The sequence below is a fragment of the Podarcis gaigeae genome (genome assembly GCF_964106915.1).
Source record: "Podarcis gaigeae genome assembly, chromosome: 1".
NCBI lineage: Eukaryota > Metazoa > Chordata > Lepidosauria > Squamata > Lacertidae > Podarcis > Podarcis gaigeae.
In genome coordinates this window covers 70,571,670-70,597,345 of record NC_139678.1, presented here as the reverse complement: position 1 = coordinate 70,597,345, position 25,676 = coordinate 70,571,670, and the positions used below count along the sequence as shown (strand labels likewise).

At 42.8% G+C, this 25,676-nt stretch overlaps 1 protein-coding gene across 2 annotated transcripts in view; it reads left to right on the top strand.

Moving 5' to 3' along the window:
- TUB (TUB bipartite transcription factor) overlaps positions 1-25,676 on the top strand; it is a 122,697-nt gene that overhangs the window by 395 nt on the left and 96,626 nt on the right. The window lies entirely within an intron of this gene.

Below are 25,676 nucleotides of genomic sequence, written 5' to 3'. Positions count from 1 at the left end.
GCGTCAGACTGGCACTTTCCTTCCTAACCATTTGGTGTTCGCTTGAACTGACAATGTTATCAACTTGCTGTTTGTTTCCCTCCTTATCCCAAATGACAGTCGGCTTCCCCCCACAAGTCCGCTGTAATGTTGAAGGTGGGAAAGTTCAGAAAAATATGCTCAGTTTCTCGTCTTTTGCAGAAATGGTGTCCCTAGAACTGAGCATAAGGAAAGACCTGTGTGGTTAATTAGTGGCTTAGAAGTGGTGCCATAAAGTTCCATTAGAAATTAGCAGGAGATGTTCTGTAGGTAAATGTGGGGTGATGTGTCAGGTAAAGGGAAAATCGGGGCAGATTTTCTGCTGAGAACTCTGCAAAATGTTCACAAAGCATTTAGATGGAGGGGGAAAAGCTCACTGTGATGCACCTGCTACATCTTGCAACAAGCAGCTATTTTTCTCCCCCTGTCCTCCTCCCCCTTATTATATTCCCCCAATATAAAATTAGAGAATTAGAATTAGAGACTTGGTGCAATGGCACCTCTACAAGTAACCAAACAAAAGGTTTAAGTTCCTTTTCCCTAACTGCATCTAGAACATTGGATTCTTATGTTTGTGTTTGTTGTGCTTGTTGTTCCTTAATAACTGTTGACTGATGAATCACAAAAAGGTAATTTCTGAAAAATCTTAAGTACCGCCCACCAGGCCATAGAAATCCTCCTGTGTGTTCAAGCTGCAGTGTGTGCTTCGTAAGGTAAATGATAGTCACACAGCAACAGGAAGAAAACATTGAACTAACATTGTGTGCTGTTAGAAGACGTGGAGGAGAGTGTATCAGAGCCAACCATCTCAGTCTATGTTTTCCATCATGCCCTGTTCTGTGATGCACTTGGTGCCTTTTGATAGATGGCAGGTGTGTGACAGCTGAAACACACTAAAGGTGACTGAAATAGTTCCTGCCTAGCAATAGAATTTAATTTCACTTCATGTCTTCTTGTAATAGGACAGGCTAGTGGGGGAAAGGGAAAAAAAAGGATGGATCTTATATGGACAACACTTTTTTCAGCTCCCATGTTTTGGTTCTATAGGATAGGGCCTCCTCTGCTTTGGTTTCCAGGCGCATTGTGTGTGTGTGTGTGTGTGTGTGTGTCACAGGGGTTAAGAAATGTTATGCAAGTTCATATATTGCTTCATATATCCTGAATGGCTAATACTGTTAAGTTGAGAAATGGTGCAGAGGTGTCTCTTCCTTATTAAATCTGCCCTGGCACTTCTGTGCTACTTGACAAGTGCAGAATAGATGGATTCTCTCTAGTGTTCAAAGTAGCTTTCTGCCAGTGGCTGTAACTATGGAAGTCATAACATGTTGCATCTTGGATGATCTCTTATAGCAAAACGCTTTAACAGAAGATGAATGGCTGCAGGTTCCGTGCTTGGTAAAGCATCATTTGGGCTGGCAATTCATATACTTTCATTTGCTTATATGCAGGGTCACAAGTTTGTTTTCTCCTATTTATTTGTTTAGAAAGTTATCAAGCTGGAGAGAATGGTGTATACACCTCAGTATATACCATATGGGGTGGTCTAGGGTGGTCTTCAACTAAACAGTTCTGCTAGCTCAAGGACTTTTAGCTATGCAAAAGAACTTCACTACCTCCTCCTCTCTCTGCACACACCCTGCACACCCAGTAAACCTACTCCAGAGCGTTGGGGGACCCCCAGATATATTTGGAGATTGCACAGGCAGAGAAGTGGGTAGAGAAATTCCAATGCTTAGCTGTTTAGCTGGAGACAGCCCACAAGATAGAAAATTGATCGTTTATGATCAACAGTATACTGTCTATGTTTGATTTGTGCGCAACCCTTTCCCCAAACACAACAGTTTCATGCAGATTGTAAATGGTCAACTGAATTAATCTCGTCTGGCCTCTGGTGGCTCTATCAAAAATGTTTTCAAGTGTTAAAAAATAGAGACTATGTACCTTCATGTTCTATGATAATACATAAATGCATGGATTTCTTTCTAATGACATGAAACCCTTACTGTTTACTAGGGACAAGTTGATTGTGGAGCTTACCACTCCTGGCTTCCCAACCTCTGTCTAGGTCAGGGGTCAGCAGGGGGCCGGTCCACTGTCCCTCAGACCTTGGGGGGGCAGACTATATTTTTTTTTTTGGGGGGGAATGAATGATTTCCTATGCCCCACAAATAACCCAGAGTTGCATTTTAAGTAAAAGCACACATTCTACTCATGTAAAAACATGCTTATTCCTGGACTGTCCACGGGCCGGATTTAGAAGACCAAAGGGCCGGATCTGTCCCCTGGGCCTTAGTTTGCCTACCCATGGTCTGGAACATATAGTACTCAAGTTGGCTGTCTATGATGTGAAGCATGACTGCACTTTCTCTATTTTTGATACTCTGTTCAAAAGTAGCACATTAAATGAAGCCAAATAGAAATTATTTTTTTTTTTTATTATTATTATTATTATTATTATTATTATTATTTCCCCAGCCACTCTGGGCACTCCCAACAGAATATTAAAAATACAGTAAAACATCAACCAGTAAAAACTTCCCCAAACAGGGCTGCCTTCAGATGTCTTCTAAAAGTCAGAGAGTTCTTTATTCCCTTGACATCTGGTGGGAGGGTGTTCCACAGGGCGGGTGCCACTACTAAGAAGGTCCTCTGCCTGGTTCCCTGTAACCTCACTTCTCACAGTAAGGGAACTGCCAGAAGGCCCTCGGCGCTGAATCTCAGTGTCTGGGCTGAACGATGGGGGTGGAGACACTCCTTCAGCTATACTGGGCCGAGGCCATTTAGGGCTTTAAAGGTCAGTACCAACACTTTGAATTGTGCTTGGGGACATACTGGAGCCTATGTAGGTCTTTCAGGACTGGTGTTATATGGTCTTGGCGGCCATATAACATAATCAGGAGGTGAGGGTGGGGAGGCTAAAAGTCTGTGTGCAAGAAGAAGAGGAAGAAGAAGAAGAGGAGGAGGAGGAGGAGGAGGAGGAGTTTGGATTTGATATCCTGCTTTATCACTACCCTAAGGAGTCTCAAAGTGGCTAAAATTCTCCTTTCTCTTCCTCCCCCACAACAAACACTCTGTGAGGTGAGTGGGGCTGAGAGACTTCAAAGAGGTGTGACTAGCCCAAGGTCACCCAGCAGCTGCATGTGGAGGAGCGGAGACGCGAACCCGGTTTACCAGATTATGAGTCTACCGCCCTTAACCACTACACCACACTGGCACCACACAGAACTGTTTAGCTGAATACTGCCAACAATACCAGAGACCGCCAAGGCCAGAAATTCTACAAGTAGCTTTACCTCTCCCTGGCAGTAGTAAAACTAGAAAAATAAAATAAAAATTTGCCACCCTGTTGTAAAACCTTAATCTGATGCCTGTGAAGGCCGTCTCACTGTCTAATGGTAGGGATCCATTCAAACTCTCTCAATCTTCACATTGACAATAGACCTGGCTGAGGCACTAACTTGGACAGCAGCAGCTCCTGAGACTACCTTCCTCTCTCCCAGTTTGCTAGTGACTTGACACATACCTCTTCACTATTTCTAAGCCTGCCATCTCAATTGCTGACTAATTTTACTTACTCTGTGCTGGCCTATTTTCCAAGACTCTTTCTAGAACTGCTGGAACTTTGTTGTTGTTGTTGTTTAGTTGTTTAGTCATATCCGACTCTTCATGACCCCATGGACCAGAGCACGCCAGGCACTCCTGTCTTCCACAGCCTCCCGCAGTTTGGTCAAACTCATGCTGGTAGCTTCGAGAACATTATCCAACCATCTCGTCCTCTGTCGTCCCCTTCTCCTTGTGCCCTCCATCTTTCCCAACATCAGGTTCTTTTCCAGGGAGTCTTCTCTTCTCATGAGGTGGCCAAAGTATTGGAGTCTCAGCTTCACAATCTGTCCTTCCAGTGAGCACTCAGGGCTGATTTCCTTCAGTATGGAGAGGTTTGATCTTCTTGCAGTCCATGGGACTCTCAAGAGTCTCCTCCAGCACCATAATTCAAAAGCATCAATTCTTTGGTGATCAGCCTTCTTTATGGTCCAGCTCTCACTTCCATACATCACTACTGGGAAAACCATGGCTTTAACTATACGGACCTTTGTCAGCAAGGTGATGTCTCTGCTTTTTAAGATGCTGTCTAGGTTTGTCATTGCTTTTCTCCCAAGAAGCAGGCATCTTTTAATTTTGTGGTTGCTGTCACCATCTGCAGTGATCAGGGAGCCCAAAAAAGTAAAATCTCTCACTGCCTCCATTTCTTCCCCTTCTATTTGCTGGGGGTGATGGGCCCAGTGGCCATGATCTTCGTTTTTTTATGTTGAGTTTCAGACTATATTTTGCGCTCTCCTCTTTCACCCTCATTAAAAGGTTCTTTAATTCCTCCTCACTTTCTGCCATCAAGGTTGTGTCATCTGCATACTTCTCTGCAAATATGCTGCAGGCTGCCACAGATATAGTTGAAAACTGTGTGGGGTAAGGTGCCTTGGAGGTGATTCAAAATCTTCTCCTCATGACGCCCCAAATCTGAAACAGTTCCTGACTGATAATAGTTTTGTTTATGATGCTGGTATAAAGGAGATAAAATAACTTATTTCTTGTTTGGACATTGCTTTTCCTATCAATTTTCTCAACCACCCTTTCCATTTTTATTTGCGTCTTATCACATGTGGTATCCTGAATTTTTTGGTTTTCTATCAGTAGGTCTAAAGTAAGACACATCGAAATCAGCTAAAAATGGTTGGAAAGAGAATGGCATAAGCTGTAATAGGGCCAGCGTTTGTGCTCTTCAGAGGCTTGGAATCAGCTTTGCTGATCTGAACTAGAATTGTGATATGATCATAGACTTTGTTAAATCTGTGATTTTCTAACTTGGGTATACCTGCAATGTAAATGACATCTAATTGCTAAATCAGTACAACTGATCAGAATAAATCAGAATGCTGTGAACATTTTTTTCCCTTTAAAAAAGATCACATTTCTTCCTCTACCAGCCAGATGAAATGTAACATTACTAGTGTCAAATTGATGCTGTTGCATTCCTATCACTTTTCTACTGAATAGCGTTTTCATTTGCAATAACCAGGGATGCAGTTTTCATCCATATCTTATATCAGTTTCCATCAGATGCTTCCTGTATTCAAAATGTAGTGTTTTGATTTTTTTTAACCAATTAAATTGGATGGTTTTGTAACATATTCAAATATGCTGGAACTTTTTTTTTTTAAAAAAACTATCTTTAGTCACTGTAGATTTATATTTATCAAACACTTTTTTGGCTGCAGTTTTTAAATTACTTTTTTAAAGAGCCATGTCACTGAAATCTGTAGGTCTACTTTGTGATTGTGTGCGAGAAGTGAACAAGGCAAGGCTTGAATAACTGGTGCAAAAGTGAAAGCAGCTTTGAAATGTACATTCTCAAAGGCAGAGATATGTTGTTAGCTTCATTCAGTCATGGCCTTTAGAATTCAAGTCATAGCTTTTCATTCACCAGCAGTAGTGTTGAAAAGGTGAACCTCGATTATTGCCAGCTCATGACAACAACATTTTGTTGCCAAGGGTACAGAAAGCAAAGGAACCATTCATTATCAGCTTGATTCAAATACAAGTAGTTAATAAACTATGGACCATTGCCCAGGATTGCTAATTTCAGCAACAGTAATACTGTTGACTGTTTACTCACGCAAACTGATTTCACACATGCCACTTAAAGCACATTGGAGTTGCTCTCCTGCTGTTGGAGTGCTTGTAACTCAGTAGCAGAACACATGCTTTGCGTAAAAAAAGATCCCAGTTTAAACCCCTGGCATCTCCAGGTATAGCTAAGAAAGACTTCTGTTTGAAGTCTCTGCCAATCAGTGCAAACAATACTGAACTGGATGGATGGACAGGCTTGGCAAAAGGCAACTCCTTATGTGTGAAATGTAGGATAACCAGCCTCATATAACCAACATTCTTAAGTCTAATTAATGCATGAAGGGGTTAATACCACAGAGTAAGCTGTCCTGCCAGGCTTATCTATGTCCACTTCCCTTCACCTTGAGAGGAACCAGGTAATCAAACCTTTGTTCTCCTCCAGATTATGTGAGAAGATCAGCTTCTGAAGATCTGCAGGTATAGGGTGGTATATAAATTCAATAAATAATGAAATGATAATAATAATTATAGAAGAGGTTTGAGCTGGTTGCTGCAGCTTAGCTGCATAGCTCTCACAAGCCACCCTTGAGTTCCTATACCAATGAATTAGGAACTTGACCACTTCGTAGCTAAGCCCAGGTTTTCTGCCTGTGAAACTTTTCTGAAGCTCATGAGCCTGACCTTTGAAGAGTTTGTAAGTAAACCATTTTTCATCTTACCAAATGTGTGATATTTTCCTACACTGGGGGAAGGGGGAAACTTTGGAAAGAAACCTTTTGAACTCACTTTAAAGGGCACATTTTAATGTTTTACAGCCTATATTTCCATGCTTTACTTCCACATAGCATGTTTTGCGATTTTGAATCTCTGCTGGGGTTCTCTTACTTGCCCCAAACTTGGATCTTGGCACCAAGAAATTCTCCTTTATATATTTTATTTCCTGAACCAACATGAAAGATAGAAAGAGACTTTCTCTTTAGAAAATAAAACAAATAGGTGGATTTCAGTTGTGGTTGGTGCCACGGTTTGGTTTACGGGTGATCGAAATCCCAGCTGGGGACGCCGGGACCGGGGGCAAGATGGCGGGGTGGGATTCCAGAAGCCAGGAGTCAGAAAGCCAAGAGTCCAAGGGTCAAGAAGCAAGGAGTCACGGGTCTGAGGATCAAGAAGCAAGGAGTCAAACACAGCAAGACAGGGAACGTGTTGCTGTGGCAAAGAGCTGAAGGGAAATGCTGACCTTATATCCCTTCCCAGCTCTTGCCACCAGGTGCTGTGAGTTTCCAATTGGCCTCACCTGTGAGGCTGTGCCTTGCCTCTTCAGAACAAACTTAGGAAGGCCCCAGTCCTGCAAAGTCCTATTGGTCACAGGGCCTGGCTCCTGCACACACACCTGACAGTTGGTGACTGGTGGGTCGGAAGGCAGGAAGGCCAACTGCAGATGGAGCCAGAAACAATGACAGACAGTGTCAATTAATTCTAGTTTTGTCTCCCTCCTCCTCCTCCTCCTCCCTGAGTTCTTCAGGGGCAATGCTAAGACTAAGGAGGAGGAGGAAACTGACTGCTAGGACCACCCTCTGGACTGGTTGTAAGTAAGAAGGCATAGAGGTGGGAGGTAACTGAGTTTGGTGAATTAGTGCCCTATTTGGCCCAGTGGACCAGCCTTCATTGCTAGCCAACTTTGTCCACGGCGCAGAGAGATAGAATGAAGTGGTGGACACAACCATCACACCTGTATATATGTCACTTCCTTGGCCAGTGCAAGGTAGAAGTCAAGGTACAGGCTTTCACTGAATTTTTGAAGGGCTGGATTGGGTCCCACCCTGGAAGCTAAAATGTAAAAAAACACCTGCCTGCTGGATCAGGCCAGTAGCCCATCTAGTCCAGCATCCTGTCCTTACAGGAATGTTATTATTCCTTTTGAATAATAATGACAACAATATTTTTTTTTAATCTAGGCGTTTCCCCCTTGTTGAATTTCCCTTTGCAATGTCTGATGGCAAGTTATTAACTCTGCCCTTACTGGTCAATAAGACATGTGCAGATTTGTCCCATGCCTAGAAAGCATGGGTCTGAGTGGTTTCGCCTGTGCCTACCGCTTTCACCCAGAAAACCCACTCTCTAGCACTATATTGTAATAAATTGCAATTCGCTGAATTGCCATTTGTTCCGATTCAGCGCTAACCTGCAGGTTTTTCCAGGAGAAAGCAGTGTGGCCTTGCACCAGAGTCGGAGCACTATGACCAGCTGCCGTAGCCATGGAAGTTGCCCAGTATCTAATCAAAATCCTGTGGGAAAAGTACAGAAAGTAAGGCTTTGTTTGCTCACCTGAGAGACTGTTTTGCTACTGAATTAAAAAAGGAAAAGGTAACTCTTGGTACCTTCATGCTATTACTGTGTTAGTCCTTCTGTACCTCTCTCCAGATTCCCCTGTGATATTTTATCCTTCCCCAATTTCCTTCCTTCATTTCCTCACTCATTCGTCTGCTGCTATTTTTCACACAAGAGCCATTTGATCAGCAGCATAATGCTAACAAAATGCAAGAGTAATCACCCACAGCATTTCAGGTACATCAGAGGATGGGTTTTTGAATATATGATACATCCTTCTACAGATTAGCTTGTTTTGTTCAGGTTTCTTCTACACAGGGAGATGGCACTGAGCAACGGATTGTGCTGTCCTCTGAATTAAATGTGTGCTGTTCCCAAAGTATATTAACTGGAAGCAGGCCAAGGAAATACAAAATGTACATGACTGCATAGCCATTTCCTGAAACAATATTCCCTTCTGGCAAGGTACAGATGCTGTCATAGCGAGGCACAGAAAGTACCTGCTTGATTTCCATTGCTCTTCATTTCCTCTTTAAAATAGTATACATTTTTAAACTGAAGAATGGCTAAGAAACATTTTTTAACCAGAAATGTTTCGGTGAAGTGCTGCTGTATTTAAATAATTGCAAACTGTTTCTTCTCACCTTTGATTAATGTGACAATTGTAACATCAAAAATAGTTGCAGTTCATCAAACACAAGAGTCAATGAAAACAGTAATGAAGGTTTGTATAATTCCCATCATCTTCTGAAGTATGGAATGTGGACCAATGCGAGAGGGTCTTTTCAGTGGCTACCCCAGGGCTCTGAAACGTGTTTCCCGAAGGCAGGGGTTGTCAACCTTTTTGGACCTGTGTGCATGTTATGATTTTCTGAGAAAGTGCTATGGGAACCAGTGACAAAATGGCTGTCATGGCATAAAAAAACCTGTTCAAGAAGTTTATTGTTTTAGCCAAAGCTCATGACAAACTAGTACTAGGCAATAGTATGAATAAAATAACACAGAGCATACATTCATTGTATAAAAATCCATAATATATAAAAAAGACTTTGCCAAGCTCCTGAGCATTAAAACAGTTTCCATTGTGCATCTCTGACAACTCTGATTCTCATATCATTTTGCCTTTTTTAAATCCAATTTGCCAGCACCCATGATGTAAGAGAGATGTTGACAAAATCAATAACATACATTAAAAAACCCAAACCAACATATAATTCAATAACACGTTAAAGTAACAAAATAAAGAGGATGGATCTTCTTTTTAATCAGTGTTTCACTTCCAGGTGTGATTTTTTACTCTACTCTCCCTGCTGTTAAGACAGTACTTCTAATTTATTGTGTCTATTTTCCTTAGATGTCTTAATGATGATGTTTCTTATTTGCTTTTAACAATCTTCTCTACTCATTTTACTGAGGAATAGATAATAAACCCTCAAATACGGAAGGCTGCAATCCTATAACACTGTGAGTACATCTCATAGAACTCAGATACAGTGGTTACAGACACTTAAGGGTACATACGCTTCAGGTTACACACTCCGCTAACCCAGAAATAGTGCTTCAGTTTAAGAACTTTGCTTCAGGATAAGAACAGAAATCATGCTCCGGTGGCACGGCGGCAGCAGAAGGCCCTGTTAGCTAAAGTGGTGCTTCAGGTTAAGAACAGTTTCAAGTTAAGAACGGACCTCCAGAACGAATTAAGTACCACTGTACTTGAAATGGAATAAGATAAATAACTTGTGACAACCAGATGGGATGCTGTGCCACAATGGGAGGAGGCAAGTAAGTGTGAAAGCAACAAGCATCACCAGTACTGGGACATAGACTTGGGCCGGGCACTGCTAAGTGGGGAATGTGCCCTTGCAGCATCTACCACTTCAGGTTGCTGCCTCCCTCTGCCTATTGTCGTTGAGCATAGGAAGTGTATTTTGCCAGACAGCTATGCAGCTTCCATGATACCTTTCGCCAAGCTGAGACGGGGCTTGAGGACACCCATAACAGAGAGCAATGCTTGCTGCTCCTATGTATAGTTTGTCTCTGAGATGCATTTTGTCTGAGATTGCTATCCTTGGCGAGTGGGAGCATCGAGACTTTCTAATGAGCTATGTTCATGAAAATAGATGAGAATCTATCTTGTAACAACAATATAACCCTGAAACTTAATCTCCGTTGTTGGAATTGAATGGCTCGAACAGAAATGGTTTTGTAACTCTCCACCTGTCTGATGTGATCAGGAAATCTTACATGGATTCAGGAGTCACATTTTCTGCTTAGTTATCTATGAAAGCATAATGCACTGATATGTAAGAGCTGTTAGTGTGCTTCTTCCCCAACAGCATGCTACGAAGCTGCAGTATATGAATTGCAACAAGCTGTGTGTGTTGCAACCCAGAGACACTTAAGCATTTCGCATGCCTGATCTTAAGCATTATGAGGCAGCGTGGTGGGGTGTGTGGATAAGCAACCCATCCTTAAAGCTACCACAGGAAGGTAGAAGATCTGGACTGTGGATTATGCCCAGTGAATCAAACTATTTTCAGGATTCAAAATTTTAAGATGATGATAAGAATATTTTATTTACTTTCACCACAATTTTGTTCAAAACTAAAAATAATGAGTGAGAAATGAATTTGCAAAGAAAAACAGATTGGTCCCTAGAATCTGGATCTATATCTATTATTGACTACCAGTGTTAGCAAATGCCAAATTATAAAAATGGGTGCTTCTAGCACACCATATTTTCTCCAAACAAGCACACATATTTTTTATTGAAGTTATAATGTAAAATGATTGTTTGAACCAACAAACAGTATTAGAACTGGGAATGCATTTTCACCTCTCTCAGGTTTCCTTCAATTGCCATTTATTTTATGAATCAATTTATTAGCTTGTTATGCATGCTCGGAGTCTCATTCATACTTCATGGTTACAGTGTTGCATCACTGGAATATAATCTGAAATAAGTGAAGATACTATTTAAAATGGTGATTTGATATGTTGCTGAGCTGATGAACATGATCCCATATTTAAGTACCTCATTGGAAACATATTGAAAGGCAAAGTCTAAGTGGCATAATTAGTTCATACAATTCCCATAATGTACATGTTATTTGCTTGAACATAATATTTGCCATGAAAGCTAATGGATATACATTTTCTGCCCACAAATATGATAAACCTTGCCTGAGTTTTACAAAAATTATCAGAGCCTGGAAATAGAGATTTGAAATGCTTTTGTGATATTAAAGCAGTTTTATGATTTATATCTACCTGCGCTTATGAAATGCAGATGATAATGTTCATGAAGATACGGATTATGTTTCCATGACTTTTTACAAGCAGCACATCAGACTGAGCTCTCCAAAAATCAGAGGCTTTTGATAGCATACTTATCACTGTCCCCCAATATACAACCCCCCAATAATTAGAAAACCCTGTACTTGAAAATGGGTAGAAAGAAAACTTCCTGAATCCGGAAAGAGAAAGACTGCTGAACCAATAGCTGAATAAAAGGTTGATAACAGACACCCCCAATGGCGGCCCTGCTATGGCTCCTCTACTTCAGGGGATAAGGTAGGGGATTAAGGGTTCAATTGCCCTTGGGGCAAGTTCTAGATTACCAGCCAGAAACATTTGTGCAAGGCAGCCTGTTATGCCAGTATCTCTCTGCCTCAAGGATATTGCATCGCTCAGAATCCCTGTTGGAACCCCAGTCTCCCCTGTTCTCATTGGAGGCAACAACTGCTAAAGTAGGCTGGGTCCTTTTAAACAAGGAGGCTCCTTTTGTGAATGTTGGAACTAGGCTCAGTCTAAGGATGACTGTTGCTGAAGCAATATTAGAGCTCTCCTCTTAAGGTGTATCCAGCCTGAACCTACGGGGAGCTGTCCAGGGTACCAGCCTTGCATCTATATTACTGAGATCATTGTTCAAAACAGAACACCTTGGGCCATCTTCTCTAAACCTGGCTTGAGTGGAAGTCTGTGTAAGCTAATAGCTCTTGTATATTTATTACAAGGCTAGTATTAAATTAGAAGGAAGAAAACAAAGAAGAAAATGGGCAGTCCCTTTACAGCCAGTGTGGTGTAGTTGTTAAGAGCGATGGACTCGTAATCTGGGGAACCGGATTTGCGTCTCTGCTCCTCCGCATGCAGCTGCTGGGTGACCTTGGGCTAGTCACACTTCTTTGAAGTCTCTCAGCCTCACTCGCCTCACAGAGTGTTTGTTGTGGGGGAGGAATGGAAAGGAGAATGTTAGCTGCTTTGAGACTCCTTAGGGTAGTGATAAAGAGGGATATCAAATCCAAACTCCTCCTCCTCCTCCTCCTCTTCTTCTTCTTCATCATCATCTTCCTAGAGTCTAGGCCCTAGGTGTAGGGACGCGGGTGGTGCTGTGGTCTAAACCACAGAGCCTAAGGCTTGCCAATCAGAAAGTCAGCAGTGCAATCCCTGTGACAGAGTGAGCTCCCATTGCTCGGTCCCTGCTCCTGCCAACCTAGCAGTTCGAAAGCATGTCAAAGTACAAGTAGATAAATAGATACCACACCAGCAGAAAGGTAAATGGCATTTCCGTGTACTGCTCTGGTTCTCCAGAAGCAGCATAGTCATGCTGGCCACATGACCCGGAAGCTGTCTGTGGACAAACGGCGGCTCCCTTGGCCAGTAAAGCGAGATGAGCGCCGCAATCCCAGAGTCATTCACGACAGGACTAAACGGTCAGGGGTCCCTTTAGCTTTAGGGCCTAGATGTATGTATGGAAGCTAAGAGAGGCTTCATCTTTGGCCTCTTTTGTGCCCAAACATCTAGAAGGGATAGGTCTTCCTTTGCCCCTTTCCTGTTCCTGTGACTTGGGTATAATAACTACTCCTCCTCTGATCCAGATCTACACATATTCCTGCATACGTGATCAGCCTAGCAGCCACTAAGCCACAGCAGATGGCCTAGCCTTGGGGTTTGGGTGTGATAGTTTTGCAAGTCCCTGTTCAAAGAACAGCATAGTTTCAGTCATCTTGTAATTGATGCAACGGATGGAGAGAACGAAGAGACTTCTTGAAAGGGATTAGCTTTTTATAAAACAGTAAAGAACAAGTTAGATGTGTATTCCTGCCCTGGAACGTGGGAGCACATGCACTCAAATTACCAAACAAAGTGGAGATAGATGCAAAAGGCATATGAAATGAGGCATTGCTAAAGACATCGGTTCCTATATAACTCTGTTTTTATTTAACTTCTTTCCAAATTGAAGACTTTGGTCTGTTACAAATATTGATGATAAGGAGATTTCAGCCATTGGAACAAGGCTTTCTGTATAACACAGTACGGATATCTTTGGCAAAATGGTAATTTGATCCCTCTCTCACAATCAAATCCCCATAGATCGTCCTTAATGAGAACCTTGCTTTATTGGCCCTCAGGGTACAATTATGTAAGCATTATTTCTTGTACCAGTGTTACTAGATTACTCATAGTCCGAAAAACATATCTTAAATTTCAAACCTGTGCTGACCATTGCATTTATCTGCCAACTCTGAAAAATGCCCTCAAATCTTGAGTTGAGAGAGAGGAAGGGAGAGGTCTCAGACTCTAGTAGAACCTTGGTAATCATCAAGAGGATTGAAATGTTGCCTTAACAGAACAGGGTATTTCTATATATATATATATATATATATATATATATATATAAACTCATTAAACAAATGTCCTCCCTCCCAGTAGGCTGATTATGCAGCTCCTATTTATTAGCTGAGTGTTGTTGGTTTTTTTTTTTACAAGCCTGGCTTTGCATCCCCAATGGCCCTTTGCTTGTTTTCTTTTCTTTCCTTTCCATTATGTGTGTGTGTGTGTGTGTGTGTGTGTGTGTGTGTACACAAGCACATATATGGATCCTCTTGATAACTGGAAATTGCATATATAGGGAAGGGGAAAACCTCCTTGCTTGGAGTTGCCAGCAAAAAACAAAAACAAAACTCACCTGGAAAATATAAAAGTTGTTTTTCTTAACCTCATTGTTTCAGATTAGTGAGAACTTCAGTTCAATTGTGTGTGTGTGTTTATGTGTGTTTTGTTTTCAGAAAGCTCAAATAAATTGGATGTCGATCACTGATAAATCATTTTGTTTAATATGAAGCACCACTGTCTTCCCATCCCCACTTTCAATACGTCACCATGAGCACCCCAAAGTGTTTGTATGGATGTACAATCTGTCTTTGGGACGCGGGTGGTGCTGTGGGTTAAACCACAGAGTCTAGGACTTACTGATCAGAAGGTTAGCGGTTCAAAACCCTGCAATGGGGTGAGCTCCTGTTGCTCAGTCCCTGCTCCTGCCAACCTAGCAGTTCGAAAGCACATCAAAGTGCAAGTAGATAAATAGGTACCGCTCTGGCGGGAAGGTAAACGGTGTTTCCGTGCACTGCTCTGGTTCACCAGAAGTGGCTTAGTCATGCTGACCACATGACCCGGAAGCTGTACGCCAGCTCCCTTGGCCAATAAAGCGAGATGAGCGCCACAACCCCAGAGTCGGTCACGACTGGACCTAATGTTCAGGGGTCCCTTTACCTTTACCTTTACAATCTGTCTTTATAATGAGGACCAAACTAGATGTGATGGGAATGGGCATGCTTATTTGTATTTCATACATTTGCCCCATTCACATCTCAGCTAGTATTTGCTAGTCAAAGGGGAAACAGTCAAATGTTTCCCTGAAAAGAGGCATATTCTGGGGCATATTCTTGGGTTCATCTACTCAGTTCACATAGGGCATTGGCCAGACTTGATAGGCTACACTGCTACACTCTTGCCTGGATAAACTGAGAGGCTGCTCAAAAGAGCATGGCCACCACTCCCTTGTGACTGCTAATTGCGGGGAAAGTTTAGGTAGTGGTATGCAAGCTGTTACTCAAGAAAGCTAATTCACCATTCCTGATCTTCTCATCAAGGAACTCCCTAATAAGCCTCCAAGCTACCTTGGGGTTACCCTGGAACAACACTTGAGAATTGCTGGTCTGAATCAGGGATTGGGACCTGAATCCGGTGGGCAGATAGGATCTTTTTCTCCCCACCACCATGGACCATGTTTAGCAGGTGGGTGGAGCCACCAATCTGTCAATCACTTGACATCACAGTGACATCAGGTGACCTATTTTTGCACAGTGCTGCGCATGCTGGGTACTCTAAATGGTAAGCAATCTTCAGTGTTCCAATAAGCACATGGGTGCAGCTTTCCAGCAATGCCAGAAACAGAATATCCTGTTTTGTGATGTATTGGCCGAAGGAAGTAGTTTGCTGCTGCCCTTTCAAGTCTTAAGCTTGAGCACTTAGTTGATATACACCTAAACTGTGGGGCTCTCTCTCTTCCTAGCATTTTCCCTTGCTTGGGGAAATGAAATAGAGGTGTGTGGAGGGGGGAATGGAACTTCAATTTCCAAACTAGTATTAACTGGACTGCCTCCAAAGCATGTCACTCTGACTGGAAAGTGCCTTTTGACAGCATATTTGGCAGGCCTCAGATATGAGCAAGTACTATGGGCTTGATGATTAGTTATTTATGAATCATAGATTTGTTACCAAGGCAACAGCTGTTGGCTCTGACTAGGAAATGTTGATCTTATGCCAGAGCCTTCAAGAAGGATTCAAATGGCTCCCATATACTGCTTCTTAAACCGTAATCTTTGCTCAAGCTGCCAGGGTGCTATAGTGAAAGAATAAAGAAGATAATGGGAAGCAATGAGGGATACACACACACACACACACACACACACACACACCAGTTTATAACTTGCAGATAAGGGTTGTGAGCATTGTGGAACTATTATTGCAAGAAAATGCTACTCCGAATGCCCTCTAGTGTCCTCCAGGAGAAACTGGAAGCTTCTTGTCATTTCAGAGTTGCTGCTTAGAAGGTTTCTCATAGAGTTTTTACAGAACAACAAATAGCCATGTTTTTAGTGCACCATACACAGATGAGATGTGAACAAAACAAAAGCTGACTGTCAGGCTCTGATTAGTACACAGTCAAGATAATGTTAGCCTCTTTTGTTTTAGCACTGTGAAACGGTATTTAGAAATAAGAAGGCACTCTAAGCAGGTTAGTTGCTCCATGTGACTAGAATAAGCAGCAGCACTTTCCGTCTGCATTTAGCTTCTCAGCACATGGTAAAACCTCTGTCCTAGAAATGGCTGCATGAAAAACCCAGGCTTCTACATAAGTAGAGATGAGGGGAGAAGCATGTGGCCAGTTACCTCAGGGATGGAAGTCTATGACCCTTCAGATGTTGTTGGACTACAGCTCACATCAGCACTGACCACTGGCCATGCTGGCTGGGACTGATGGGGGTTGGAATCCAGTAACATCTGGTAGGACCACAGGTTCCTGCATTCCTGATTTTTCTAACTGGAGAAGCCAGAGAGTGAACAGGGACCTTAGCGCAAGAGGGGAATGTGGGTAGTTTTAGATGGCTTTATGTCTGAGCTTTTATCCCTTTGTGCTGGTGAGGGTGCTGAATTGACAGCCACACTGTGTCTGTACACCAGCATGGCCCTGATCTTGCCACACACAAACACCAGCCCTATATCTCAAACATCTTTAGCCTTTATATATATCTTGGAAGCCACCCAGAGTGGCTGGGGCAACCCAGCCAGATGAGCAGGGTACCACCACCACCACCACCAACTATTATTATTATTATTCAGACTTTGACACAGATATGGTCAACCACATATTAAATCCTTGCACAGATGACAACACAAAGTTTAGGTCCAGTCTGCACAGTCATTCAAAGACTTCAAAAGGTCTGTCTGCATTTTTCAGCTATCACTGTTCAATAGTACATAGGCACTTAGTCACATCACTTAGGTGCCAACTCCCTGGGGCCCTGGGTACCCAAGCACCCACAAAATTCCCCATGAAAGGGCCAGGCATCCACAAATTTTGGTGTGAGGGCTATGCACATTGCATGACACCCACAGCCCTGGACACCATGTTTGTGTGGGGCCAAGTTGGTACTTCTGCCATGTCACATGTAGAGCACAATGAATGGAAGTGGCTGCAGGTTGGGGGTCAGCCTAAGTAAATAGTATTCCTGTGGTGGAAGGCCCTGGAAGGCTTATACAGCAGTGGTGGAAGTCAGAAGTGAGTGACCGAGGGCTGCCATTTTAATTTTCCACAATGCCTCAAAAATATGGTACGTTAAGGCCATTGTGGTAAATCACCTATGGACTCTTTGAGAGACTTCAGTCTTTCAACGCTGAGAAGCACAAGAGTTTTAAAGGTTTTTGTTTTCTAATTTTTTATTGTTTTTGTTTTCTCTCTCTTCTCTTTCTCCACTTTTATTTTCTTTCTTTTATCACTTTATTTCTTTATAAATGAAAATCTTTCAATAAAATATCAGTATCTCTCAAAACAACAACAACAATAAGAGCTCTAGAAGTTTATTTGCTTTCTACAAATGAATTTTGAGAATCCAAGGAATCCTTTCTTAAACAACTGGATGAATTGACAATTCTCAAAACTTTATGTAAACCAAAATCTATGTCAGAACTGCTTGCAACATTCCTTCAATCTAATCCTTGGCCAAAGAGGAAATTGATGTAGGGGAAAGCCATGCCTGACTAATGCTGCAGAAGGAATGCTTTGAGTCTAATAGATTGGAAAATTGTTCCTGACCCATCCATCTTTATGTAATGATTACCTGGGCAATGCTGACAAGGTTACTCTCATCCTGGGTTATCTGTCAAGCAAATACTGGAACTGTAAGCTAATAAGAGCCCTGGGCAGCACCAACTTAATGTACCTGACTTTTAAAGTTTGGCAGAAATGAACTATTGTCATGGGCAATTCAAGGGTTTATTTTCCCTTCATGGCTGCCCCCATCTTCTGTATGTGAGATCGCAAACTGGCTGTTGTGCTTCCAGCAATTCACCTCTAACACGGGATTTTACTAAAGATAAAAGAAAATATGACATCTTTGCTAAACTATAGCTTTCCACACACACACAAAAATTGCAAGATTGTTTAGGGACTCAACTTGAAAGGAACATGTATTATATTAGAGGGGAAACTTATGGCAAGAATGAAAGGAAGAATGAATCTCATAAGGATTTTTTTAAAAAACATATTTTTAATTAAAGATTTCTTGGTTTACAAAAGGACGTGCAATGTCTCTTTTTTCAAGTTACATTTTTCTACAGATCAGTTTCATTTGTTGATGTTGAAACTGCAACAACACCAGCAATTCTGTATGTATTTGACCCCTGTATCTCTCTGCCTCTCTCTCAAGATTTGCTTTTTGTAGGTATCTTGATCTTATTTTGGTGGTTGAAATTAGATATATAGGCTCAACAGTGATCCAGATTTTCCCCATAAACATCATGCAGCTTAATGGGTCACTCCCTCTGAATGAGCAGGTGCATAAATTGGGGGTACTCTTAGATGCATGTCTGTCATTAGAGATCCAAATGACCTCTGTGACTAGGAGCGCAGTTTCCCAGTCTTGCCTGGTATGCCAGCTACAACCATATTTGGCTTGGGATACCTTGGCCACTGTAGTCCATGTAGTGGTAGCCTTGAGACTGGATTGCTGCAATGCAATCTCTGTGAGGCTGCACTTGGACCTAGTTCCAAAGCTCTAGCTGGTGCAGAATGGAGTGGCTGGGCTGCTGATGGGGGCGGATGGCTGACAGCATCTCTGCTGGGAAAACATCTGCAATGATACCAAGACACCTTGAAGGTTCTTGTGTTGATATTCAAAGACCAGAACAACTTGGGCTGAAAATTCTTTAAGTGCTTTGTGCACCCTTAGATCGCATCCCAATCACTGTGGGATCTGAAGGAGTGCTGTTAGTTGTCCCCTGTACTACAGAGAACTGACTGGCCTTAACTGGAAGTTGGTCATTTAGTGTCATTGATCTCATGCTGTGGCATACTCTTCCAACAGAGATTCAGCAGGTATTCTCAATTTTAACTTTGAGGCATCTCTAGGCAATTATTTTGTGCTGATAGTCCTTAGCAGTTGTTTAATTTTTGATTTGTCTGTTGCCTGAATGAGTCTCTGCATTTTTATTTTTTATTTTAAATGGTGTTTTATAGTGCACACCGCCTTGATATATTTTATGATAGGGCAGTATAGAAGTGCTTTTATAAATAAACAATATGTAGAATCCAGCCACCCTATTTTAACATTATCCACATTGTGCATTTGATTGAAGCATTTATTTTTAGATCTGTGATATCCTGGTGAATCTCTAAAGAATAGCTACAATTAGTGCTACAGATTGGTTTTCTCCTATGGTAAACATTTTAGGGAAATAACTCAGAAAAGATGGAAGACATGGTGGTGACCATGGAAGCAGAAAATAAAAATGACCTCTCCTCTCACTCCCCACCCCTCTTTGTGGTGGTAGATCTCTCCCTGCCTGATGACAGGGCTGGCAATAGATAGGTAGGTAGGTAGGTAGGTAGATAGATATAGATAGATAGATAGATAGATAGATAGATAGATAGATAGATAGATAGATATAGATAGATATAGATAGATAGATAGATAGATAGATAGATAGATAGATAGATAGATGATAGATAGATAGATGATAGATAGATAGATAGATAGATAGATAGGCAAATCATTTGAAGGATTATTCATGAAAGATGCATGTTTTACCCATAGTACCACTTCACATTTCAAATCCCCTTTTTATACACAACAGCAGTGCTGTTTTCTCAGAGTAGGGTTGGAGAAGAATTTTGTTTGGTCTTGATTTATCAGTAGCGTCACCTAATTTGCATTCCCTGGACTGAAACACAGACCAGGGCATTATTATCCTTTGGATGTTGCACTTCTCTTAATTTTGTGGTACAGTTCATAGCTGTTTTAAAATGCACACTTTTGGATAAAATATGTTTAGAAATGGATGCATTGAGATAAAAGATGTATTACTTTGTGATGAAATATGTGTTAGCGTGTGTATCAGATTAATGCAGAAATAGGTCCTAACAGACCAGATAAACTTATGTGAAACTGACGTATACTGGAAATAGGCTAAACTTCTCCCCCTGTGAGTCAGAAGCATATCCAATGGAATTTGATGGGCTTTGCCACCAAGAAAGAGTGCCTGAGATTGCAGCCTTAAGTTACTGTATTTCCCCCTCTGCCTAAACAGTTACTGTAATACTTTGCAAATTTGTGCTAGTTAAGAGCAGTTTCAGACATATCTGCTTGCAAAGCAAACATTGATATTAATCGGAAAACATTTCCCTCATTTTCCTCCCTGGCAGCACTCATTAGTCTTCTGCTACTTGACATCGCTTTAGCAAAAACCTTTGCATGCCAAGCCAGCATCATTTGTTGGAGAGAACGAGATGCATCACAGGATGTAACAAGACACAGCTTACAGTATATAGTGCAACAGAATATTCTATGAGGAAGGGGAAGGGGTTGTATCACATTTCAATCAGGGCTTTCCGTGGCTGTGCATTTGGAATTCTCAACAGTCTCATATTACAGAAATAAGAATGCAAAAGTATTGTTATGAGTTTGTGGGTGCTAGGTAAAGGTAAAGGGACCCCTGACCATTAGGTCCAGTTGTGCCCGACTCTGGGGTTGCGGCGCTCATCTCGCTTTATTGGCCGAGGGAGCCGGCGTACAGCTTCCGTGTCATGTGGCCAACATGACTAAACCGCTTCTGGTGAACCAGAGCAGTGCATGGAAACACCGTTTACCTTCCCGCTGGAGTGGTACCTATTTATCTACTTGCACTTTGATGTGCTTTCGAACTGCTAGGTTGGCAGGAGCAGGGACCGAGCAATGGGAGCTCACCCCATCGCAGGGATTCGAACCGCCAACCTTCTGATCGTCAAGTCTTAGGCTGTGTGGTTTAACCCACAATTCCTGGAACCAGTAAATGTTAGAACTTAATCAAGACTTAGAGGGTTAAAACTGGGGCCAGATCTGTGTGAATCAAGTCATGTACTAGACACTTCTAGTTCCCTGAAATCAGGAAGTGTCAAAAGCTAATTAAGCCAGGCTAAGCTTCTTGTGTGAGGTGATCGCCTGGGTGATGAGCCATTAAGTAAACAATGGATCAAAGGAACTCAGTGTGAGAAAGCGAATATGTGGGGCCCCTCCCTCAACAGATAAACGTTTAGAGTAGAGAATTGGCAGCAACGTGAGTGAGAAGATTGGGTTAGGAAGGAGTTATGGGAGAAACAAAGTATCAGGCAAAGCACAATGTCTGACGTCTTTTTGAATTCAGGGCATCAGCTATGGGAGAAGCAAGACCCTCTTGGGGTGAATATGCTGTGAACCCTTCCATTGTTGGCTCAGACTGTATATACCATATGTGTAAATAAGCCATATATCATCAAGACATTACAGTCTCTGCTGTGCCTCATTTCCTAAAGGAAACATGGACCCTGGGTAATCCACCTGGAACGCCTGGAATCTCGCATCACGCAGAGATCAGGGTGTCATCCAAAAGTATCATAAAATTTTATATATAGATGTTTTATGGTGTTTTATCATGGTCTCTACTTGTAATGCCTAATAAAGGTATGGCGAAGTAAGTAAGCAAGCAACAGTATCATTAGGCTACTAATTTAGTCTTGCCCCAGAAAAATAATGCTACATTCAGTATTCTTTTTGTGTCTCTGTTGAGTGCTTTTTTGTGGAAGAGCAATGAGAACTGATAACTAAAACAAGATTATGCACCTACTGATGTGTGCAGTGATGAGAAACCATATGTGGCTCTGTATATTAATGTTCATAACTTGCTTGATTCCAGAATAGGCTTATTGCCGACGTGGGGATCCAGGGCACAGTCCTTCAATGGCTGCGCTCGTTTCTCTCTGGTCGGGGACAGAGGGTGGCGCTTGGGGGGGAATTGTCATCCCGCCACTCCTTGGTGTGTGGTGTGCCCCAGGGTGCAATACTCTCCCCGATGCTTTTTAACATCTTTATGCGCCCCCTCGCTCAGCTTGTCCGGAGTTTTGGGCTGGGCTGCCATCAATATGCTGATGACACCCAACTCTATCTGTTGATGTACGGCCACCCAGACTCGGCCCCAGATACACTGATCAGATGCTTGGAGGCTGTGGCTGGATGGTTACGTAGAAGCCGGTTGAAGTTAAATCCTTCGAAGACAGAGGTCCTCTGGCTGGGACGGGACGACATGGGACTGAGGGGGCAACTCCCATCTCTTGCGGGGGTGCAATTAGTGCCAGCACCGTCCGTTAAGAGCTTGGGTGTAATCTTCAATACCTCCCTCTCCATGGAGGCGCAGATTGCAGCTATAACAAAGGCGGCATTTTTTCATCTCCGCCAAGCTAAGCAGTTGGCTCCTTACCTCTCTCGCCCTGATATAGCCACTGTGATCCATGCGACGGTCACCTCCAGACTGGATTATTGTAACTCGCTCTACGTGGGGCTGCCCTTGAGACTGACCCAGAAACTCCAGCGGGTGCAAAATGCCGCAGCGAGACTCCTTACGGGGTCTTCGCTTAGAGATCACATTCATCCGGTGCTATACCAGCTGCACTGGCTCCCGGTGGAGTACAGGATCAGGTTTAAGGTGCTGGTTTTAACCTTCAAAGCCCTATACGGCCTAGGGCCCTCGTACCTACGGGACCGCCTCTCCTGGTATGCCCCACAGAGGAACTTACGATCTTCAAATAAAAACACCTTGAAGGTCCCAAGCCACAGAGAGGTTAGGCTGGCCTCAACTAGAGCCAGGGCTTTTTCGGCTGCGGCTCCAACCTGGTGGAACACTCTGTCACAAGAGACAAGGGCCCTGCAGGATTTGACATCTTTCCGCAGGGCCTGCAAGACAGAGCTGTTCCACCTGGCCTTTGGTCAGGGCGCAGCCTGACTCCCTCCTTTGGCAATCTTTACAAAACTTTAGTTTATGGTTGCCATCAATTTTGATTTTAATTCATTTTTATAATGTTTTATAATGTTGTACTGTTTTAGTGTTGTTAGCCGCCCTGAGCCCGGCTTCGGCTGGGGAGGGCAGGATATAAATAAAATTTATTATTATTATTATTATTATTGCCTTCACCAAAGTAGAAGACCCAGCCTGCCAGAACTATTGTCTTTCATTCTCTTCATGTGCTTTGTTGATTTCAAATCTATGAAATTCTGTTAAGGAACTTAGGAACCAAGGAAGCCACTGTACATTGGCTTATCTAGTTGAGCGGCAATGACTCTCTCCAGCCTTTCAGTCAGGAATCCTTCCCAACCCTGCCTGGAGATGCTGGATGACCTTACTAGTTCAGTCGGGCAAGGAGTTATCTTCCAAGGCTGGTTTTGTTTTGTTTTTGCACCTTGTTTCTAGGTTGAAAGGATCTCTGGTTTTGCTCATCTTTTCAATTGACACCCTATAACCATATTTGATTCAAGTGGGCTCATAACTGTAGCTCAGAGGCACAGGGCCTCTGCATTTGGCCACCTTTTGACAGCCCAAGAGTTTTATTCTTATTGCAATCCAGTTTTCACAGTGATTCCTGTGACATCAACCCAACAGATAAGGTAGAAAGTCAGAGAAGAGAAAATCACTGAGAGATAGCCAGTGGCATAGCGTGGGGGTGCAGGGGGGGCCAGCCGCACCGGCCGCAACATCTGGGAGGGGGCGCGCTCGCACTTGCAGTGCTAAAATCAGTGCTAAAATCCACGGGCTAGGGGCACAAATTACTTGCCTTGCCCCGGGTGCTGATAACCCACGCTACGCCACTGGAGATAGCTACCCCCTAATGCAATTCTCTGGTTATGTCAACAGTTAAGAACCAAAGTGAAGGCTTATCATAGTACCAGTTTGCCTGAGATTTTCTAAGGCAGGTTGCCTCACTCCTTGTGGCCCCCAGACAACAGGAAAGCAAGCGACAGCCAATGCCACTTGGTTCTGTCACTGGCCACAAAAAAAGATCAAGAAAAACAAGTTAGATAAAATTGCTATAAACTGTTTTGATGATTCAGAGGTTTAATTTGAAATTAGGCTAGATTTAAGCTCAGTGTCTCTGGTATCCTCTTTGTCTTACACCATGGATGTCAGCTGATATCATGGATGTCTGTTCTGTATTATTTTATTAATATGATTGCTACAAATTTGTTATAGCCTTTGGCTAGGACATTAAACTTACTGATTGATTGATTGATTGATTGATTGACTGATTGACTGATTGACTGACTGACTTTGTCAGTTGCCTGATCCTTAAGACTAGAAATGTCAAGAGTTGAGCCTGGGTCAATTTGCAGGCAAAATATATGCACCCCTAGTATGCTGTGGGTTCACACTTGCATGCTCCTCTCTGCTGCCAGGCAGTATACATGTGCCATGTTCGTATGGGTTTTTTTGAGTATGTGTGTTAAAGTATAGTTTTATTATTATTATTTAATTTTTAATGATTTTTAATGCATGCTTAAGAGTCCCATGGTATGCATGAAACCACTCCTGACCTCTTCTCCCACTGCCCCTTTCAAATTAATCTAAACATACCTGCTTTATTAATTAGAGGAATAACTAGGAATAGGGATGAAGATATTGGCAGAACCATGCTCATTAATTTTCAGGGTTAAAACTGAGCACTTACCTTCTTTTTATGGATAACTTATCCAAAGGGTAGGGAAACTACCAGAAGCATCTCAGGGAGAACATCTGAATTCAATTAGAACAGACAATTCATCTAGACAATTAGATGAGCTAGCATTTTAAACGTATCTCTGTTGTAAGAATGCATTAAAGATCTCTCCCCACAGGTATCTCTTAAATACTACAGACAGATAAGGAACTGCTTAGTTGCACTATCTTAGAAACAATAACATTCTTTTAGAAGAGCAGGTATACCAATTGCTGTAAAATTAATGAACATTTTAGATTCAGTTCAGAATCCTTTTTCTTCACTCGTTACAGGTTGGTAGATTTATTGCCCTCTAGTGGTACTCATGCATCATATGGAATTGGTTGTGGGGAGATTTGCTGTGTTCTGGTGCTTTATAATGAAGACATTGACTTTGCTGCCTCCAAGTGTTGTAACAGCGGTTTTCATACCTGTTCCCCTTGCTAGTTGAATAAAATGCCACATAGAGAGGTACATATGTTCTGTTCAGTATAAATGTCAGTGAAAAGAATGGCATTTGCTGACGCAGGTGGCGCTGTGGGTTAAAGCCTCAGCGCCTAGGACTTGCCGATCGAAAGGTCGGCGGTTCGAATCCCTGCGGCGGGGTGCGCTCCCGCTGCTCGGTCCCAGCGCCTGCCAACCTAGCAGTTCGAAAGCACCTCCGGGTGCAAGTAGATAAATAGGGACCGCTTACCAGCGGGAAGGTAAACGGCGTTTCCGTGTGCGGCTCTGGCTCGCCAGAGCAGCGATGTCACGCTGGCCACGTGACCCGGAAGTGTCTCTGGACAGCGCTGGCCCCTGGCCTCTTAAGTGAGATGGGCGCACAACCCCAGAGTCTGTCAAGACTGGCCCGTACGGGCAGGGATACCTTTACCTTTACCTTACTGGAAGAAAGGGGTGCATGGGATGTTAAGGGAGGGGTAGTACCTCTGGTGGGGGACATGTTGTGTTCCTTCTGGGGAAGTTTGTCCACCTTTGCCCCCCATCCAGCCCTCAGTTCTCCCCTGTGGCTCTCAGAAGGTGTCTGCATGCAATAGTGGCCACACCTTGGGAATGGCTTTGACTGGCCAGCAAAACCAGGCAAGGGTAACTGATGGGTCTTCTCCCCCCC